Raw genomic sequence first — 14,182 nt, forward strand, 5'->3', positions numbered from 1 at the left:
GGGATACCTTGCTCCAAAACTACCTCCTGTCATAAAGGCATGAGAAGTGTAATTCCCTTTTTTTTTTTTTTTTTTTTTTTGATAAAGCCATTTAGCTAACACATATGGCCACTCCAATTACCACACAACTATAGGATGGACTGTGTATGGCAATGGTGCTGCTCAATCCTCTTACTTGGGGGAATGGGTATTGTTTATCTTGAGAATGTATAAGTAATGGGCTAAAAGTCAGAGATAACTACTTCCAGGGCATTCAGAGTCTATTTCTTTACCACTCCCATGTTGCCACTGTTGAATTCCCTTAGGCTGGATAATTCTTTGACCTTCATGGATGGGAAGGTTTCAAGACAGACAGTTGACTGCTTCCTAACAATAGGTGGCTGCTCCAGTGAGTAATTGATAATTGAAAAAAAAATAAAGGAGATGTGGACTTATTTTGTACACAGAGTTTGTAAAGTGACCCACACAATCTAAACCTAAAAATATCGCATTTTTTTCCTCTCTAGGCCTTTGATTATATTTGTTCTCTATCTGGAAGGGACTTATATCTCCAGGTTCTTATAACAATGACATTCTTTTATTGATGCAAGTCTTAAATAATTTTGATAATTTTTAATAATAATTAATAATTTTTTAAACATCAAAAAAAAATAATTTTTTAAACAATTAAACTCTATGTGAAGCTTCTTCAGGTTGCCGACTGGGATGTGATCTTTCTAACAAGACCTAAGCATACAGTATAAAAATTATCTATTTACTGCTTTTCATAATCAGATAAAATCAGGCTTATTTATCTTTCTGCATCATGGGAAAAAGTATCCTTAGAGGAGCCTTGATAATGTCCCAGAAAGAGGAATAAGGAGGCACCCATACTAGAGGTTTGAGTTTGTCCTAGGTGATTTTAAGAAGGGAACTGGGAAGCATGAACCAGTTTGGATTAGACAATGCAAGAAGTGGTAGCAATTTATAAAGGGGTATTTTAATTTTTATTCAGGATGCAAGAGGATTAAAGGGGAGCTAAATTTGTTGGCCAGAGGAGGGGCATATTTGGTCATTTTGTGGAATCATGGCAGCCTTGGCTAAATGTCGTTCTGAGCCTAGCTTATGTTCTGCTGGGAACAGCAAGGCCTGATGCTCAACAAGCCTTGTTTTCACTTTCTTTGGTTGTCGGACCCATTTCACCTTCTTAATTATAAACCTCATTTTTGAAATAAGGTATTTCAAGTGTTTAAATTAAGCTCTCATAATTATAATTAGCCATGTTCTTGCAGACTCTATAGTTAGGTTCCTAATCATGATGTCCTTTAGTATGTATTTCTCTCTAGGTTTGCTTTACACTTCCCTGCTTAAACCAACCAGTTCCCTGTTTTTGACATGGTGAAATTGTCCAGATAGTTAAAAAAATCAAAGTTCTGTAATTAAAAATTTTTAAGTAATTTAACATTTATCCTAACTACTTGGACAAAGATCTTATCTTTGTCATAATTGTTAATGTACTCTACATAGGTATAATCAGATATAGTATAGGAATGGTATACTATAGATGACATATAATGTATTCATTACAGCTTCCTGATACCTACTATAGACAAGGGAAAAAAAGATACATGTTCTATTTTTCTGCTAAGTATATCCAACATCTTGATCAGTATAATGGTTTTGGGTGGTTGACAACTTGATTAATCTGAGCAGTCTCTGATCAGAAACACACTCAAACTCTTTTTACTCTGAAGGATTTTCTGTCTCCTTTGTGGATAAGATCAATCAAAACTGGGATAAATTGAGTAGATTTATCATGGAAGAGCCATATCTTGGTACTGAAAAATGCTCTGTCTTTTCCAGCTCACTTTAGACATCTCAGAGAATGAAAGGTAATAAAATACCCTTTAAAATATCTCAGAATTGGATCTATATTCTGTAATTTCATATAGTCAGCAAAAAAAAAAAAAAAATCTGGAATAATTCCTGGTCCTTTCTTATTAATACTTACATGAGAGAGACTAGCACAAAAATATACTATCTTTAAAATATTATTGTATACAATATAAAAACCAAAGGTTTTACTCAGTTTTTTCCTTCAGATAATTTGTTTTGTCCTCTTTTTCCTATTTCTCCTTTAACCACTACATTCTAAAGATATAAAACTGCTCTCGTTTCCTGACCACACCATCTTACCTGTCTGTATCATTCTCATTATTATTCCTTTCTCTGCAGAGCTCCTTTTTCATTTTTCATCAGCCAAATTTTACATGCCTTTGAAGATTCAAGTCTGATATTACCCTTTCAAATGCACAGCCCCTGGATGTATCTGGATATATCTGGTTCTTTCCCTACTGCCAATCGCATTCATATTACCCTGGCATGTTTTGTCGGCATGCTTATTTCTATGCTACATGTCAAGTAGCTTGTCTGATTTGTTTATTAATTTATGGAATCTCTAGGGAGATGCACAGTGCCAAAAAGAAAAAAGGCACTCAGATATTTACACACTTTACTGAAATCAACCTCTCTCAATGCATATTTTACATGCATCTATATGTGTACCTATCATTTCCTCTATTAATATATTTAATTGTACACGTTTCATAATAGAATCTAGTCATTTTTTTTAAGTTAAGGACCATTTTACCAGCATAGCACTTGCTGGAAAACATTGTATGCCCTCAACATATATGTTACATGAACTAATGAGGAAAGATGAACAATGCCAGAATTATTGAAATAATGTATAATTATAAAATTAAAAGCTAAATGAACTGTTTGAGGAATTCAGAATTAAGAAAGAAGCAATACTCAGAATTAATGAAATAATTTTCATGAAGAAAATCAGAATAGAGGCATTTTTGGTTTTGGTTTTGTTTTATTTATAGTTTTTCCATTCCATTTCTTGTTTATTTTCTCTTTCTTCCCCTTTTGAATAATAAATACATGGGAGACAATCAGGAATCCAGCTGTTTGAATTCAAAATGGAATTTAGTTCCTTTGGACGTCAGTTTAATCACCAGTTGAATGAGAGAACAGAAGTAGATTTTATGTTAAGTCCCTTACTACTCAAACCTTCTGTATGTCTTCACCCCACCTCATTTTACCACTAGTAGCTTTGGTAACTGCCTAGAGAGCCATTTTTACTTACAAGAAAAAAGAGAAGAGGGACACATAAAAACTGTACCAAAAAATTCTGGGAAAAAATAGAGAAAAAGGAGATAAATCTGTCTAGGTTTATTTACAGTTAGTGCATTTAAATATCAAAATCTGCACATTTATCTTCCTCTTGACAATTAAATCTTTAATAACACAGTCTAAGCATTTCTTTCTTTTAAGCCAAGTAGGACATCTCTTTCAAACTAATGCTCATAAACTATTCTGGTACATATTTATTCTACTCAAATAAACTACTCAAATTTGCATCAAACTAAAAGATACAAATTTCTCACCCAAATCTTGATCCTAAAATCAACATATTCGTGAACTTTGACTGTATTGGCATCATCTCTTAGTAAAAAATATGGGAAAAATATTAATGACATAATCTTCCAAATATCTTTATCAAGTTATCTCAAAGTTCTACAAATAAAGGCAACTTTTATTTACCTGTGCATATATATAACTTTAGGGTATGGGGAAAAGTTTTGTCAGACTGAGTGTATTGATGATACTGAGGACTACCACTTGACTATGATCTGGTTACTGTACTCCCAGTTTCTGTTTTACCTAAAAATAAGAAAAGCAGATGTCTTTCGTGTTATTTATTTTATTGCCAATGCTTATGGTCCCTCAATATAAAAGGAATGGAAATTAGATTTCTCATCACTAGCATTTTACGATGGTAAAATGGAAGAGGAATAAGAACTTGTCTCAAAAGTGTGCAGCTCCACCGGAGATGTAGGGTTATAGTTTTTCTCCAATCAGGGTAGAAGGGAAATATCAGACAGCTTGTCCCAAAGCAGTAGCTACAAGCTTCACTGAAGACTATGGACTCTATTATATGAAGCAAAAATACAGCCAGTTCTTTTTTTGGTAATACTCAGCTATGTTTGCTTTCCATTCCTTCTGAATCAGTTATACCTATTGAAATGCGAAATCAACATAAATATTGATATAACAAAAGGGATTGTACTAATTTGTTAATAATATTCATGATTATATAATATATACTTTTACGATATGAAGGAGGGATGCCTGGGTGGCTCAATGGTTGAGCATCTGCCCTTGGCTCAGGGCGTCATCCCAATTTGGGGGTCGAGTACCACATCAGGCTCCCTGTAAGGAGCCTGCTTCTCCTCTGCCTATGTCTCTGCCTCTCTCTGTGTCTCGTATGAATAAATAAATAAATATTTTAAAAAAATGAAAGGTAAAGGAATCCAAATTCTAAGGAGTTTCATCTTCAACACTCCTAGAACATCTTGCCTACACTAAGAACGTAGCATATTATCATTAAAACCATGCTAATGGCATGGAGATCTGTGAGTCCTTTTCAGTAGAAAGGGACTTTGCTTCCAACCAATACAATATTGGAAGTATAGGATATGTTCTTGGGAATGAGGGATGGGAATCCTAGTATTGGATCCAGAAAAATAAATGGACTTAACATTAATGGATTTGGTTTCAATTTATATATATATATATAGAAAGTTAATATATATTAAATATATAGTATGTTTAAATATATATAAATTACATATAAATGTTAAAAAATGTATTCATTTTCTTGATCCCATAGATGAAATGTTTTCTGTGGTCCCTAGTGGTGATTTCCTTTAGAGACAATCAAGAGTATAATGGAAAGCACAGTTTAGGAGAAGAAAGTCATGAATCTCATTCTTACATTTCTACCTTTCATTGCTTAGTTACCTTACCAACTTAGTTGCCTTTCTCTACCATGGCTTAAAATGTGTAAGGAGATTATGAATCATTTAGCAAGAAACTATTAAGATTGAAGTAAAACTATATGCTCTATCTACCATAATTCAAAGAGCATGAATAATCAATATGGTTAAATATCATATTTAAAAGGAATTGCATATTTTTCTTGCTTATTAAATATATTGCTTCTATCAAAACCTACTGACTTAGGGAATTCTATTTATTCTTGAAATATTCCAATATAACTAATAGATTTTAACTTCTGATGTCAAAATTCTTCTGTGTATAGTTATTAACACATTCATAAAATAAGAATTGAAAATTATTTTCAGTAAACATAAACAATAATATCAATAAAGTAAGTTAGTATATAGAATTCATATTAAATGTCATGTTAATGATTATAATTATCACATGCACACTTAAATGATAAATGTATATAAGGTTATGAATATTTTGTGGACAAATAAAATACAAGTGAATTTGATGACATAGAATCTGCATGGAAGTATTTTCTAGGGTAAAAAATCCTATAGTTACTGATCAAAAACTGTATCAATATTTCACTAAGACCGTGTATGAATCATATAAGCTGTATATTGAAAATATACAGTTGGATTCAGTGACATCTTTACATGGCACAATAATAGAATAGACATTTACAAACTTGGGAAAATTATACTTCCTAAATTTATCCTTCAAATATAACCTTGCTACCTTCTTTCAGATTTCCAACTGTTTTTATCTTTTTTTGCAAAATCTATTAAATGTGTATTATTCTTTTAAAAATGACTTTATAATAACATTCCTATAATGAGATGCATTTCTTATAATTAGTATGATTTATTCATTACAATTAATATATATTCAAAATGTAATTTATAATGTTGTTAATGTAGTCTTTCATTATTAGTTACTATACATTACTAAAGTTATAAAAATAAGCTTATGAAAGGATAGAGTATGTTTTATCTACTTTTTTGTAAGTTCAAATTGGGAGAATCCTTGATCTAGTATTAAATAAATATTACAAATTAAGTAATCATTGAAAAGGAAAAGAAAATTGCAGTTCAAAATTAGATTTATGATTTACCTAATAATAAATATAAAAGTGCCATTTAAGATACCCATCATTATTTATCTCAAAAGAACTCTGTAAATGGTTATTAATGTCTGTTCTAAAAAGTAAGCCAATGCAGTATTTTGCAGATTTTTATTGTCAGTATCCCTAGACATTAACTGCTAATATCGTTCTTACATTTGTCCCCATTCTTTAAAAGTAGCCTATAATATGAATACTCTGCATACTATAATCAGTATCTTTTAATGACTTAGAATTTCAAACCTATTTAAAATCAAAGAAAGTAGTACCAAGATGATCTGGACTGAGAAACAATAAAACAACAATAAAACAATAAAACAACAATAAAACAACAATAAAACAAAACAAAAGAAACAACTTTCAAACACTATCTTATATTTTTTAAGTGTCTATTTTTACATAACTCCAAAGTAAGACCTTTATAATCCCATGTTCTGATTATCTATTTTTTTTCTAAAATATTACTTCAATATTGAGTGTCTTAAACAGAAAAAAATTATTTTTCATAATTTTTGTTTTCATTTTTATTTTGTTTCATCAAAAGTCTGGGCATTTCTCACATAGTCATTCTTTTGTTCCACATGGCATTGACTGGGGACACTTACTGGAATTCATTTGGCTGATGGACTGGTATAGAGGGTCCAAATTGGCTCTGTTCACATCTTGGATGCCTTGGCAGGGCTAGCAGGAAGGCTGAACTCACTTGGACTATTGATTGGAGTCACTGACGTGACCTCTTCATCATGGCACTCTCAGGATAGTTGGACTCTTTGGCAGCCTTTGGTCTTTGAGCTACTGTTCCAAGAGACAAAAGCTGCCAGATACTTAAGATCTAGTACAGGATATTGACAGTGTCACTCCTATAGTGTTTTATTTGTAAATCAGTGACAGAACCAGCCATCACAGAGAGAAAAATAAAACTCTCTCTCTCAGTGAGAGAAGTAGCAAAAATGGGATGCCTGGGTGGCTCAGCAGTTCAGCGTCTGCCTTTGGCTCAGGGCATGATCCCGGAGTCCCAGGATTGAGTCCCACATCAGGCTCCCTGCATGGAGCCTGCTTCTCCCTCTGCCTATGTCTCTGCCTTTCTCTATGTCTCTCATGAATAAATAAATAAAATCTTTAAAAAAAAGAAGTAGCAAAAATACTGTGACTATTTTAACATAATAGTATCTGCCCACTCGTTATAAATTACTTATACCACCCTCACATGAAAAATAGACTTGGTGGCCTCCAAGCCCCCCAAAAGCTTCATTACATTTCATCATTGGTTCAAAGATTAGGATCTCAGCATCCAAATCAGTTCTAGATGCAGATGAGTCTCTTCAGGTTCTGCTAAATATATTTTTTTAAAGATTTATTGTTTATTCAAGAAAAGTGAGAAAGAGCAATGGGGAGGGGTAGAGGGGAAGAGACTCTCAAGCAGACTCAACACTGAGCACAGAGCCCCCTGTGGGGCTTGATCTCAAGACTGCTGAGATCATGACCAAAGCTGAAACCAAGAGTCAGACATTTAACTGCAGTCAGACTGCACCACCCAGGCACCCTATCAGTTAAATATTCATGAATGTAATCAATTATAATAAATCAAATAAATTTTAAAGTTATTATACTAGGATTATATAACATGTCTACTTTTTCCTAGGTCACACATTTAATACAGCTCAGCAGAGATTCTTGAATGTGGTTATCTATAACATTTCTGAGTTTGTACTAAATCACATATGTGTTTTCTGAGATTCAGTTCCTTGAATACAATTTCTCTTGAACTGAGACCTGCAGATTACAGATATCTTACCTACAGATTACAGATAACCACCCCCCCCCCCCCGTGTGAGGTGGTTTAGTTGACCTAAAAAGTTTGTGGGATTTCTGTGAACTGAAATGTCATTTAATTCATTAGACAACTCCCACATATTTTATTTCACTCTTGACTCTTTTATACTTTGTGCTGATAGTTTAATATGCAAACAACACATTTAGTTACTTAAAAGCCTTTTTTGTCTGTTTAAGATTGGTTTAATAAGCATACTCTTGAGATTCTTAGAAGCCCAACCATGCCTGCACTTCAGTCTTTTCAAAATTTCAATAAAGGATCTTCATGCCTCAGTTTTGAGATTTTAAATTTCAGTCTAGGTTTTATTGGAAGTGCTATGAATTTGACCTTTGTCTTGAAGCCCTTTTTTACTTGAGGAGCTTTTATTAAGGGAGAGTAGTCATGAAAAATTGCTTTAATTTGATCCCATTAATCCCTTAAGTATCTTCTAAATTCTGCTTAAAACTAATCATTTACTTTATTTGGCACATTTTCTGACTAAACCTCTCATATATGCCTAAAATAACTAGTGTTTTCAACATGAACATTTCCTTAGCCAAATCCAACAGATCATCAGATACAGCAGATCATCAGATATATTTTCTACTTAGCATATGCTACAGATGACCATGTTACTGAGCTTCCTGCCCATTTATGTAGCCTCCAGTAACAACTTCCTTACTATCTTCTCAATTCTCATTAAGAATTTACTGAGGCCTGGGCACCTGGGTGGCTCAGCCAGTTAAGTGTCTGCCTTTGGCTCAGGTCATGATCTCAGTGTCCTGGGATCGAGGCCCACATTCAGCTCCTTGCTTAGTGAGAAATATGCTTTCCCTTTTCCCTCTGCCCCTCCCCCCACTTTTGTGCACATGTGCGTGCATGCACACTCTCTCTCTCAAATAAAAAAAGGGTGGAACTCACTTGGACCATTGGTTGGAGTGACTATACATGGCCTCTTCACCATGGCAAATTAAAAAAAAAAAAAAAAAAAAAAAGAAGGAATTTCCTGAGGCCATTCAGCATTTCTGTGGTCTGCTTGACCCGCACTCCCAAAGCCAATGCCTTGCACATTTGTTTTAGTTAAAACAGCACCACACTTCCAGGTAAAATATGTTGTATTAATTATCTATTGATGAGTCACAAATTATTCCAAAACTTAAGAGACTTAAAAAATAGTACTTTCATTATTTCTGAAATAGCTGTTGGTTAAAATTTCAAATTGAGCAAGTTGTTGACTCTAGGGGAATTAACCAAAGCCACTTTGTGGTATTAATCCAGCTGATGGGGTGGTTTAGAGGCCCCTAAAGGGCTTTCCTAACACATCTTGCACATTTACAGAGGTTGTTGAAGACTCCGATACCTTTAATCAATGAAAACTTTTGGTAACATATTTGAGTTTTGGATTAGTGTGCTATCATAGGATTGCCAAGATATATTTTAATAGTCTCTTCTTTACATCCCTCTTAAAATGTATTTGTGAAATTGAAAGTTAGTTTGTGAAACTAACTTTATTTAGTTAAATCACATGTCCTCAAAGACTGTTGAGAGTGTTAGGTCCAAGTAATAATGTGGTGAGTGAGTGATTATGTGAATAAAGGACTTTGACTTGACTTGAAATGAATTCTAATAATTTTTTCCCATACCTGTTTATAATATTTACATTGTTTGTTTCTATTTTTTAAAGTCATAACTAGATTTTGGAGAGAATATCATTTTTTAAAGATATTTATTTGAGAGAGAGAGAGAGAGAGTAGTAGGAGAGACCTTAAAGGTGGGGGGGTGGGGGCAGGAAAAAGGAGAAGCATGCTCCCACTGAGCAGGGAGCAGGAAGCAGGGCTTGATTGCAGGGCCTTGGAATCATGACATGAGCCGAGACAGATGCTTAACCAGCTGAGAAACCCAGGCACCCCGTATTTTAAAGATTCAAAAATGAGAAATCCAGTCTTTTCTCTAAGAGTCAGTACAACAAAAGCAAGTTTCTAAGAAGCACTGTTTGTAGAGAGGAAGCAAAGCCTCACCTCTTATCCACCTTATGTTTTCAGCTGGAGCTCTTTAACAAAAATAAAAATTAATAATAGAAAAATAAGTGGTTTATTAATGCATGCAGTGCACATCATATGAGAGAAACCTAAAAATAAGAATAACTCAAAGTGTTGGCCTGGAACTCTGGTTTATATAGCATCTTCAACAAAGAAAAATACATTTGTAGAAGAATGACTGGACAAAGGGTAGCAATCGTAGGCTTCCATGAGTAGAAAATGGTGGGAAGATAAAGATATAGGATGGAACTAGTGGAGTAAGTTTTGGTTTTTGTTCGTTTGTTGCAAATGAGCTGATAAGAGTCTGTGTCTAATAAAAGGAGAATTCATTTCTATCTTTAGGTAGAAAGAGAAGGTTGAGAGAGGTTTCCTGCATTTTTTGCTTTTCAATTGCCTTTAGCTGAAAATAATTTCAATGCCAAAGTAATGTATTTTTGGGAGTGGTGTATATTCCAATTTTTCATGTTTTTTTTTTCTTTAAACTTAATAACCTATGAAAGCAGTATGTTTTTAAAACAGGTCTTATTCAAAGAAACGAATGAGTTTTGCTTGTCTGTTCCAGAATTTCTTTGTAAGAAGCTCAGCTTCATTACTCTGTATGACAGAAAGCTAGAGTTCTTGCTCTGAAATTTTGCTTTCTAACTAAGCTCTGGTGCTTGTACTTAGATCATATGTTATATATTTGCATGAGTTTCAGCAGAAACCAATAGAGACTATGGAAGAGCATGCTAAATAAAAATAGAAAACAAAACATTGGTACTACACCACTGTTTGAACTCTAGGATACATAAACTACAACAGTGGCAGGTTTATGCCACTAAATGGGCATAATATGCATCTTGTGGTTAGAATTTCTGTATTTGTATATGGCTAGCAGCAAAGTTATGCAAATAATTCAAGTCTCAATTCTTTTCCTGATAACACATGGATTGAATCGTAATATGCATAAAAGTTTTCCCTCAGTCATAGACCTTTCTCTCTCACAAGAAGCACAGAAGCAAGTCTAAAGCTAAAAGGGAGAGCAGTTGGATTGAAAAAAATGATAATCAGAATCAGTGCCACAATGACAGTTACGTATTTTGGAGTTAAAAGGCTACTATGATCTAATAATATGGAGGGCAAAATTAAGCCCTATTTAAAAAGGAGTTAGGTATGCAAATTTGGGGTGCTGCCACAAGCTTGAACAGATGTTTGAAAATTTAGCTGAGTGTGTTTATTCATTCTAAATATGTTTACATAATGTATTGTAAGCTATTTTCTCAAGCACATTTGCATGGAAATGTATGTGTGGCCCTGATTCTGCCATCTTTAATCATGTAAAACTGCCACTGGCTTCTGGTGGAATTATGCACATGTCAGTTGTGGCAATATCTGGCCTATGGAGAGGGTACTGCAATCAGTGGAGCAAATGTGCCTATTACCTCCACGAGTTCTGTTACACAGTAGTGGGTGTAGCCAAAGATTGACAGGGACTTCATAGGTCTGGAAAGGAAATTTATTGAAACTGCTCTGAGTTACTCAAAAATTTAATTATTAAATCATATACACTTGAGTTGTTTCAGGTAATTAATGCCATACTCATTGTTTTTCTAAATCTATTTCTTTTTTTAAAAAAAAAGATTTTATTTATTTATTCATGAGAGATACACAGAGAGAGGCAGAGACACAAGCAGAGGGAGAAGCAGGCTCCATGCATGGAGCCCAATGTGGGACTTGACCCCAGGACCTCAGGATCACACCCTGGGCTGAAGGCAGATGCTCAACCACTAAGCCACCCAGGCGTCCCTCTAAATCTAGTTCTTGGGATCCCTGGGTGGCGCAGCGGTTTAGTGCCTGCCTTTGGCCCAGGGTGTGATCCTGGAGACCCGGGATCGAGTCCCACATTGGGCTCCTGGTGCATGGAGCCTGCTTCTCCCTCTGCCTGTGTCTCTGCCTCTCTCTCTCTCTCTGTGACTATCATAAATAAATAAAAATTAAAAAAAAAATAAATAAATAAATAAATCTAGTTCTTATGCTAAATTTCTTTCTTGGTGTCCTTTCCCTACTCTCACCCACACACATACATCCTATATGTCTCTATTAATGACTAGTAGAAAAAAACACACTGATTTAGAGGATGTCAAAAATACTTATAGATGATTCTCTTCTTTATATTTTATACAGAGCATTGACAACAAAACAGATCACATTTTGGCAAATTTTTCCTCGGATTTCAAGACGCTTACTGTGATAGGTTAAAGCATTTTATCTCTTCACATTCACTTTTTTAAAGTCTGGATAATCTGTACTCTTTGGTGATAATTTTTAGTATTGCAGATTTTTTAAATTGCTAAATTCATTTAGTCAATAAAAAATAGTACCTTCTATGTGCTAGACACTTTTATCCCCAGGGTTTCAGGAATGCATTGGTGAATGAAATAGAGAGAGAGAAAAAAAAAAAAGTCTGCCTTAATGAAGCCTATGATATTTTGAATAAGGGTACAAAGACATGAGACAAATTAACATAAGGAATTATGATGATAAATTTTATGAAAGAAGAGTACAGATGAACTTGAAAAGAATCACTGGGAAAACTTAGTTTGAATTAGGGCATCAATGTAATCTTCTTGATTTAGTGAACTTTAGGCTGACACCTGAAGGATAAATTTAGATATAGACATATGGAAAATAGGTCCAATCTTCCATGCAGATAGAACAACATATGTAAAAGTTGTGAGGTGAGAAAATTCTTGGGGAATTGAGGAACTAAGGAAGCAAATGTGAATTCTAAGTTCACTAGAATGGCCAGAATAGTTAATAATAGATTGATAGACAGCAGCCTTAATACATGTCCTCGTGATCCTGTTCCGGCATCTGAATTTTACCTGAAGGCAATGGAAGCCCACTAACAAAGCTGTTAAGTAGAAATCTGGCACAATTGGATTGTCATTTTCAAAAAAAATATGTGTGGCTGATGTGTTGATAACCGATCTGTGTTTTATAGGATTAGAAGTAGGAAAATCAGTTTGGTAGATATTGCTATCCTAATGATAACTTAAGCCAGTATGTAGAAATAGCCATGAAATGAAGCACATTGAATTCAGAAAAATACTGAAGTGAACGTGAGCAGAGCATAGTGATGTAACAGATAAGATAAAAAATTCAGAAGAGTTCACATCATTAGACAATATACTGCATTAAGCAACTTGGAAGATAAATAGAGGCCTCATTTAGTGAAAAGAGTCAAACGGGTAAAGAGTTCAAACTTAACCATGGTTTCAGTCTGTAATGACATATTGAAGCAAAATATTTTAAAAAAAGCTTAATATGCACATTTGGAGCATAGGAAGACTATCTAGTTGGAGATTTGAGATTTAATATCATTGGCACATAGTGATTGAAAATCACCTGGAGGGAGAAGAGTAATGGGCTGTTTGGGATTGAATATTTGTTTCTCCTTCAAATTTATATGTTGAAGCTTAAATCCCCTATGGTATGGTATTTTGAGATGGGGCTTTGGGAGGTAATTAGATTTAATTGAAGTCATGAAAGTGATCCTCATGATGGAAATAGTACCCTTTTAAGAGACAGGAGAGCTAGCTTTCTCTTTCTCCTCCAGGTGGAGACACAGCTAGCGGCAGCTATGTGTAAGCCAGGAAGAAAGCCCTCACTGGGAACCCAGTAGGCCAAGCATCTTGATTCCAGCCTCCAGAACTATGAGAAATAAATGTCTGTTGTTTAAGCCACCCAGTCTATCCTGTTTTGTTATAGCCACCTCCACTGACTAATACATGGGCCCAGTACTGATTCCTGGGAACTCCAGCTCACAGTGACATTTTTCTATTCATAGAATACTTCTTAAACCAATGTAAATCCTATTTTCCGTATCTTTTATAATATGCACCTACCTTTTATTATCAGAAGATCCTGTTAAATTTGACTTTCACTTCAATTATCACATTACTCTTTAGTACATTATAGTTTATTCCCTTCCCAAAATATCAAATTTCTATGGTTCTCGTCATTCTGATGATTATTTTTTCATAATGAAGCTTTGAGTAGATATGTGTGACACCATTTCAGCCATCTCCCTAACTTGCTTTTTTCAGCAAACATTTTGTGCTGATGTATTTTTTTTTAGTCATTTTTTTCTCTACTGTATTTCATTTTTTCCTCCTCCTCCATTTGTATTCTCCCTGCTTCATTTGAAATCTTAGTTCTCAGAAGGTAAATTTATCATTCTTTAAAATTTTTAGAACATGCCTATTGGTACATCTTTTTAGTAAGAATCCACATGAGGGCACTTAATAAGTAATTTTTGGTTAAGACTTATGGAGCAGCAATACAGAGAAAAAGGCATTCAAATAAAGGAAGATAAAGTAGAAA

The 14,182-nt window shown here is 34.2% G+C and overlaps 1 long non-coding RNA gene across 1 annotated transcript in view; it reads left to right on the forward strand.

Annotated features, from left to right (window-relative positions):
* Positions 1-13,542, forward strand: part of LOC112645262 (uncharacterized) — a 30,592-nt gene extending 17,050 nt beyond the window's left edge. Inside the window, exon 3 of the long non-coding RNA XR_003127022.3 lies at positions 13,416-13,542. This is a non-coding gene — a long non-coding RNA (uncharacterized LOC112645262). The remainder of the gene's footprint in view (positions 1-13,415) is intronic.
* The last annotated feature ends 640 nt before the right edge of the window (positions 13,543-14,182 follow it).

The sequence above is a fragment of the Canis lupus genome, chromosome 1 (genome assembly GCF_003254725.2).
Source record: "Canis lupus dingo isolate Sandy chromosome 1, ASM325472v2, whole genome shotgun sequence".
NCBI classification, from domain to species: Eukaryota; Metazoa; Chordata; class Mammalia; order Carnivora; family Canidae; genus Canis; species Canis lupus.